General features: G+C 35.0%; 1 long non-coding RNA gene and 1 pseudogene across 1 annotated transcript; one reads left to right on the top strand and one right to left on the bottom strand.

Annotated features, from left to right (window-relative positions):
- The first annotated feature begins 1,920 nt into the window (after positions 1 to 1,920).
- LOC106758246 lies at positions 1,921 to 7,480 on the top strand (annotated as a pseudogene).
- On the bottom strand, positions 3,453 to 5,685 carry LOC111241471. The gene is made up of 2 exons (XR_002667487.1): positions 4,492 to 5,685; positions 3,453 to 4,408 (listed from the first exon to the last, which is right to left on the bottom strand). It is a non-coding gene; the product is annotated as an uncharacterized LOC111241471 (long non-coding RNA).
- Positions 7,481 to 7,791: the final 311 nt, after the last annotated feature.

Below are 7,791 nucleotides of genomic sequence, written 5' to 3'. Positions count from 1 at the left end.
TTGGACGTTCTTTAGGTCGTTCTGGGGGTTTTTGACCCTTCCGGAGCCATTGGTGAGGGTTTCCAAGCTATTTGAATTACCTAAGTATTGGTAATTTAAGATTATAAGGATATTTGTATTAATAAGTGATGTTTTTCTGAAAATATGTAATTCTTGTTTTCTCTTCCTTTCTTGTGTGATGATCTAGGTATCTTTTCTTGTTTATTTTGTATGATTACTTCCATTATTATGAGATTGATTCATTCTTAATTCTGTAAGAAACTAAACTAATATAAAACATTCATGGTATGAAATCAAAAGTATCAAAGTAAGTAAAGTCAATGTGGAATGTAATGTGATTTAAGTACATCTCTAGGTGAGATCAAATTAAGTTATGAGAATGAATATAGGAAGCTCAATCTTGGGTGTCTCCATTTTATATGGGCCAAGAATGAGTGATTCAAGTTAAGTTCTGGAATGAATATAGGTAGCTCAGTCTTGGGGGTTGCCCTTAATGCTCTAATGACTATTCAATCTCACTTAGAGAAGATTAGTTCATGTGGTGAAGAGTAGTTAGGGGTCCTAGTCTTGGTTGTCTCCATTGTATATGGGCCAAGGTGAGTGATAACGGACTAACCTTGTGTGTGGTAGGGTGAAACCCATTGGCAATGGCTTTGCAAAGCAGTAGAGGCCACCACAAGTGCATAACCCGCCATAGCTCGATATTCATTCCGGGTCCGAACGAGTCTAAGTCTAACACTATCTAATAAAACTATAACTCATAACTTGTATGCCTCTTTTACTTTGTTTAAATTGTATTGGACTTGTATTCTTTTGAATTCTAGCTTACCCTTGCGTGTGTGTTGTTTGTTTTGTCTGTGTTTGTTTTCTTTTGCAATGATCATCCAAATTTGGATGTGAGCAGAGATTGCAGAGGTTCCTTTGGAGCAAGTATTAGATGGAGTTGATGCCGCTGAGACTCCAGACACTGCTGAGTAGTTAGGACGTTTATGTTCATATGTATATACTTTAGTTTTCTTTTATCTCATTTCCTTTTGAAAGACTCTATGACTATATATAGAGCTTTTACATTTCATTTTGGATGACTGTATTATATATACTTCATCTGACTCTACTCTTGACTGCTTTACTTTATTACATATGATGCATTCCACTCAATGTGATTTATACATATATTTTTGGGATGTTACATGATTTTTTACTAGTATTTTGTCTGACAGAAATATTATTTATGACAGTTGTTAATACTTAAAATATGAAATTTTAACCTTCACAAATTTAATATTTTTTTAGTGCGTGATGTGTTATAAAATCATCAATATTAAGTGATAAATTAAATGATATTACTACTTTGTGAATACCTATCAATACAATATTACTACTTTAGTATAAAAATCCCAAAACCATTATAATTAAACATAATATTATGTTAGCAACTACTTTATTATAAAATTATTTGAAATAAACACACTTTACTTTAGAAAATTAAAATATTGTTAATTACTTTTATCAATAACTATCAATACAATATTACTACATGAACATATAAATTTTTTATAAATATTGTTAATTAATATTTTTAACTTATTATCGTTAATTAATGGTCAACCTTATTTTGTAAAACAATAATTATGTATATATTGACTAACTATTTCTTATAAGTCCTTAAAATAATATATTAGTTCTAACAGAAAAATAATATACATAAATTAGAATATAAACCGCACATGGACAATTAAATTGATTAAAATAATATATAAAATATTGTTAAATAAGTTATTTAATTTTTATAACCCTAAAAGTTATTATTAGTATATTTTAAATTGTAAAACAAGTTCATACTTAAAGTTTTATATGTAGTAAAAGAAAGAAAGGTTAAGAGAAAGAAAGTGTTTTATTTAAAAAATAACATTTTTAAAGATGGTAGGTGGAGCTAGTTTTACTCTAGAAAATGGAAGACAATATGAAAGCAAGATCACAATATTTGTGTTGGTCACATGCTCCAATTACTCTTTGGTTATGATCTTGGAATAACGGGAGGAGTAACTTCTATGGAATCATTCTTAATAAAATTCTTTCCGAGTGTTTATAAAAAAATGAAAGATGAATCTATCCATGAAAGTCAATACTGGAAATTTGACAATGAACTCCTTACTTTGTTCACCTCTTCTTTATATCTTGCTGCATTAGTAGCTTCCTTCTTTGCTTCCACCACCACAAGAATGATGGGACGTAAGACCAATGTTTGCAGGTGGTTTACTCTTCCTTGTTGGTGCATTGTTGAATGGTTTTGCCATCAATATTGAAATGCTCATCATAGGTCGATTATTACTTGGTTTTGGTGTTGGATATTGTAATCAGGTGAGGCTTTGTATCATTTCTCATTCCTTAAAATTTGGTTATATGAATATGGAGAAACTTTCATGGTTAAATTGTTTTTAACTTTTACATTGTCTTCTATTTTTATTATTATTTCCAATAATCTGTACCTGTGTATTTGTCTGAAATGGCTCCAACATCAATAAGCGGTGCACTTAACATTGGATTCCAAATGATGATCACAATTGGCATCTTGATTGCAAACATTATCAATTATGGCACCGCCAAACTAGAATATGGTTGGAGAATTTCTTTAGGTGTTGGTGGAGTTCCTGCAATCATGTTATGTGTAGGATTTCTTTTCTTAGGTGACACCCCTAACTCCTTAATTGAAAGAGGTAAAGAAGAAGAAGCCAAGAAAATGTTGAAAAAGATTCGTGGCATGGATAATGTTGATGAGAAGTTCCAAGAGCTTGTTAATGCGACTAAAGCAGCCAAAGGTGTGGAAAATCCATGGAAGAACATTATAGAATCAAAATACAGACCTCAACTCATGTTTTGCTCTCTGATTCCATTTTTCCAACAATTCACTGGCATCAATGTCATCATGTTTTATGCACCTGTCCTCTTTAAAACTTTAGGCTTTGGTAATGATACTTCCCTTATGTCTTCAGTTATAACTGGAGGTGTTAATGTGGTAGCCACTTTTGTTTCCATTTTCTTCGTGGACAAGTTTGGAAGAAGGATATTGTTTCTCGAAGGAGGCATTCAAATGCTTATTTGTCAGGTAAAAACCTTAACTTAATCGATAAACGATTTTTGTTATTTTAATATTGTCAACACCCAATTTCGTCCAGGTGACTAAATAATATATGTTTTTTTTTGTTTTATTTTTCTTATTTTTATTTTATTTTATTTTATTTTATTTTATTTTTTGTCTTTTTATCATTTTAATTTTGTTTTTATTATTTTATTTCGTTTTATATTATTTAATTTTTAATTTTAATTTTTATTTAGAATTATTTCGTTTTTATATTTTTACGTTAGTTTCCTTTAGCTATTTAGTTTTATTTTTATCTTCTGTTACGAAAAAGAATCTAAAAAAAAGGAAAAAAGGAGGAAAACATAACGGATAGATAGTGAACTAAGTGATTATTTTAGAAAAACAAGCAGACTTTGCTTCCTCTCATCCCCAGCCTATGCAATCACAAATTAAGCTTTCCTGAAACATTTTTTGCCCTGCAACATCACCCCTGCAACATCACCCCTACAACGTTACAACCAATGCTTAAAAAAATCCCTTGCAGCATCAGTGTGAAAAAGGTCTTCGGTTCCCTTGCTCAAAATGCATTATGCAGAGTTGTGATCATACATCAAATGGGAAAAGGATCTCTGATTTGCTTATTTGCTTTGACCAATTCATTCATTTGAAACATAAAAAGATAAAAAAGACAAAAGGCAAAGAAAAGAAATCTTAAGGGATGCGGACTAATCAATGAAAAAAAAACATTTTTTTTCACTACTCTCAACTCCATTCATTGAACAGAGAACTTGGAAGCAACTTCCTCGATTCACAGAAAAAAGAAAAAACCTCCAACACCCAACCACCGTGGCTCCAACAGCGTGAATCATCCACCTCCAATACCCATTATCACAGTCGTATTCACCATCTCAGAGGCCATAATCACCATCACAGCCAGAGAGTATTGAGGACTCACCTTTGACACCGATCATCATGGCTTAGGAGAGAGACCTCACGGAGATAAGAGGGAACCAATTGCCTTCACTTTGGTTGCCATCCTTGAACCTCCCATTCTACCTTCTTACGCCGGCAAGACCATTGGAAAGCAAAGGAAAATTCCAGTCAAGAAGACAGAGGGAACTAGAAGCCAAAAGGGAGAGTTCTTTTGAAGCTGCGAAGGTAAGTTTCCTTGTTTAAGCTCTTGGTTTTGCCTTATGTGAATACATGCCCTCTGTTATGAGTCTAGATATGAATGAATGATGTTGGGTATGAATGAATAATGCTGTCTGGATATGCATGAAGGATGTTTGATCAGTACATAGTCGTTTGCTTCTTCTGTGACTTCATCTGTTAATCAAAATACACCCAACATGACTTCAATGTCCATTACCCAGAAAGCACATAACAAAAAGCAAAGCAAAAACTGATACATTTCCATATCAGTTCTTATAAAAAACTGAAAGAATAGAAGTGGTTTTGTCCTTATAGTAGACCATAGGTTCCTCCATAGGTTCCTCTCAATCTAGGTATACTGGTATAAGTTATGGCTATCTTCGAGACCATCTTCCACCTGCATCAAATAGCATCAACAGACCAAATTACAGATCCCGTGTCAGTTTATTCAAGACCGTTCTTTTACCCCAGCTGACTCCATTCATCTTTGCCTTTGTCCCCCAACCTACATCCCAACCACAATCATCCTCACCCACGCTTACGATAGCGTCATCCTCCAAACCCCTCACCCTTTCCTCATTGATCTCGACAGCAAGAAACTCTAGTTCGTCATTCTTCTCCTGATACTTCCGCTAAGTCAACACGCATAACACCATCATCTTCAACCTGCACAACACAAAGCCACAACGATAAAACCAATCACCAAAAAGAAAAAATCATTTTCAAGCTCCACACACAGGCTTGTATCCCCCTGCACTGTCCATCATTCCTCCAACCACTCAACACCAAGTTCCATTTCCATTCGAGCCACAAAGAAGCACGCGCAAAGGCAGAGAACCCATTTTTCATCTCCATAAACCCCTGCATCGCAACCAGAGTGTCATCTTCATTCCCCACCTCACACAGATTCACTCAGGAACACCACAGTGTGTTCCTTTCACCCTTCGATTGCGGTAGCAAGGGCATCTTGAACCGCCGTGAACGAGAGCGGCTCCTACCGGTTGTCGACAGCGGCGGTGGCACCAGTTTCACTGTCGGCGACGGTTTCGTTCGAAGAAGAAGAAAGTTGGTTCGTGCAACGTGTTCGGTAAAGGTCGCAGTCGCCGACGAGGATGAGATGATGAGACTTCAACGACGACGTAGAGAGGAGGAGAAAGGGAACCCTCGAACTGAGGAGGAAGAGGAGCGGCGACGTAGAACGGTGGAGGCTGAGTAGAGGTGGTGGCGAGTAGGGGAGGAAACCTGGTGGTCGGCGTCGGCTCCGGTGACGAGCAGAGTCACCGGTGCGGTCTTGGCTCACGGCCTGTGGCCGTCGACGGCAGTGTGTGCATGAGTGAACGGTAGAGGCAAAGCCTCTCTGGTGTTCTCATGCAGAGGAGAAACCCTAGCTCCTGGCTGTTCTGATTTTGGAGCGTGCAATGTTGAAATGGAGGTTAGGGAGAGAACCCCTATTTTTTCTGCTATTGGGAATCTTGGGCCATGGCCCTTTTCTTTTTTTAAAATAAAATAAGTAAAAAAAATATAAAAACCAAAACCAACAAAGAAAAAATTCGTTTTTCTTCCTGACACCCCCGTTTCTGTTAAGTCGAACCTCCACCTCACTTGGGCTTAGGCCCAGTCCGTTTTTTTTATCAAAGGAGGTTTGCAGCCCCTATTTTCCATTTCACCACCCCTTTCCACTTGGGCTTAGGCCCAACCTGTTATAAGAATTAATTTAGTTTGCACACCCCTCTTCTTATCTAAGCACCACCACACCTTTTACTTATTATTTTCTTATTATTTTATCATTCAATTTTTAGGTTATTTTTACTTTTTATTTTACCTAGTTATTTACCTATTTCTATTTTTCCACTTTTTATTTTATTTAGTTATTTACCTATTTATTTTATTTTATCTACTTTTTAAATAAATAATAAAAATAATAAAAATATTTTTAAAGGTTTAAGCACGTGTGTGATCGCACGCATCGTCCTCGTGCTAAGACCTTTTTCTTCCTTTTATAAAAATATTAACAAATGTTTTAAAGGTTTAAGCACGTGTGTGATCGCATGTATCGTCCTCGTGCTAAGACCTTTTCTTCCTTTTATGACAATATCAAAAAATGTTTTAAAGGTTTAAGCACGTGTGTGATCGCACGCATCGTCCTCGTGCCAAAACCTTTTCTTCTTTTCATAAAAATAATAAAAACTGTTTTAAGCGTTTAAGCACATGTGTGATCGCACGCATCGTCCTTGTGCTAGAAAACATTTTCCCTTTCTTATATAAAAAATGCCAAAAACTAAAAGCATTCTCATTTTCAAACAAACAAACAATCTTTCAGAAAGAACTACGTAACCCTGATTTCTCAGCCCAACTGAGAATACGTAGGAGCAAGGTCAATCCTTGTCGGGCACAAAAAACAAAAAAAATATTTTGTTTTCTTTAGAGTTTTATTTTTTAGGGGAAATTAAACATTTTGCAAACCACATAAAATTCACGTATTTAGTTAAAGGTACTGCCTTGGGGCAGGCGTTGTGGGGGTGCTAACACCTTCCTCACACATAACCGACTTCCGAAACCAGAATTTGGTTTTGTAGACCTTGCCTTATCATTTTACGATTTTTTCGTAGTTTTCCAGAATAAACTATGGTGGCGACTCCAAACTCTTTTTTTTTCTTAAATATTTTTCTTTTTTGGATCGTCGTCCCGTCGCGATTTTCCGGTTGCGAAAAATATTTAAAAAATAAAATTTTTGTCACTAAAGTCATTTGCTAGGATGAAGAACTAATTTGAAGTTCATAATATGTGTAGCTTGCTGTTGGAATCATGATTGGTCTAAAGTTTGAAGTGAGTGGTGAAGGTTATTTTACCAATGGAGAAGCTAGTCTTCTCTTATTCTTTATATGTGCATACGTTGCAGCATGTGCATGGTCTTGGGGTCCCCTTGGATGGTTGGTTCCTAGTGAAATATGTTCTTTTGAGGTTCGATCTGCGGGCCAAGGCACCAATGTTGTTGTAAACATGTTATTTACCTTTGTCATTGCTCAACTTTTCCTAACCATGCTTTGTCACCTAAAGTTTGGTCTTTTCTTTTTCTTTGCTGGATTTGTGCTTATCATGACCATTTTTGTTGCCTTGCTCCTATCCGAGACAAGAAATGTTCGAATTGAAAAAATGAACAAAGTTTGGAAATCACATTGGTTTTGGAGGAAATTTATTTTGGATGATGTAGTCAATATTGGACATCCTTGTGTATCTTCAATTTGAAATTAGATTGTTCAAGAACTTCATTTACTTGTACCAATAAAAGTTTTATCATTTTCCAAATAATTCATTGTAATTATATGCATTGAAAATTTGTACCAAATCCATAAAAAAATATTTTTTATATATTTATAATAATATTATAGAATATTGTTTGGATTTTTCTTGAAGTGTAATTTTAATGTTAAGTTATTTATATTCATCTCAATTCACCATAAAGACTCCTTTAAAATTTTATATATCTTACTCATGTCTCGATGAATACTAAGATGACTTTTGTGTCATTCTTCCAATATTTGTTTCCTTAATTATCG

This window comes from Vigna radiata, chromosome 4, assembly GCF_000741045.1.
Source record: "Vigna radiata var. radiata cultivar VC1973A chromosome 4, Vradiata_ver6, whole genome shotgun sequence".
Taxonomy (NCBI): domain Eukaryota; kingdom Viridiplantae; phylum Streptophyta; class Magnoliopsida; order Fabales; family Fabaceae; genus Vigna; species Vigna radiata.
This window is presented reverse-complemented; position numbering and strand designations above follow the sequence as displayed.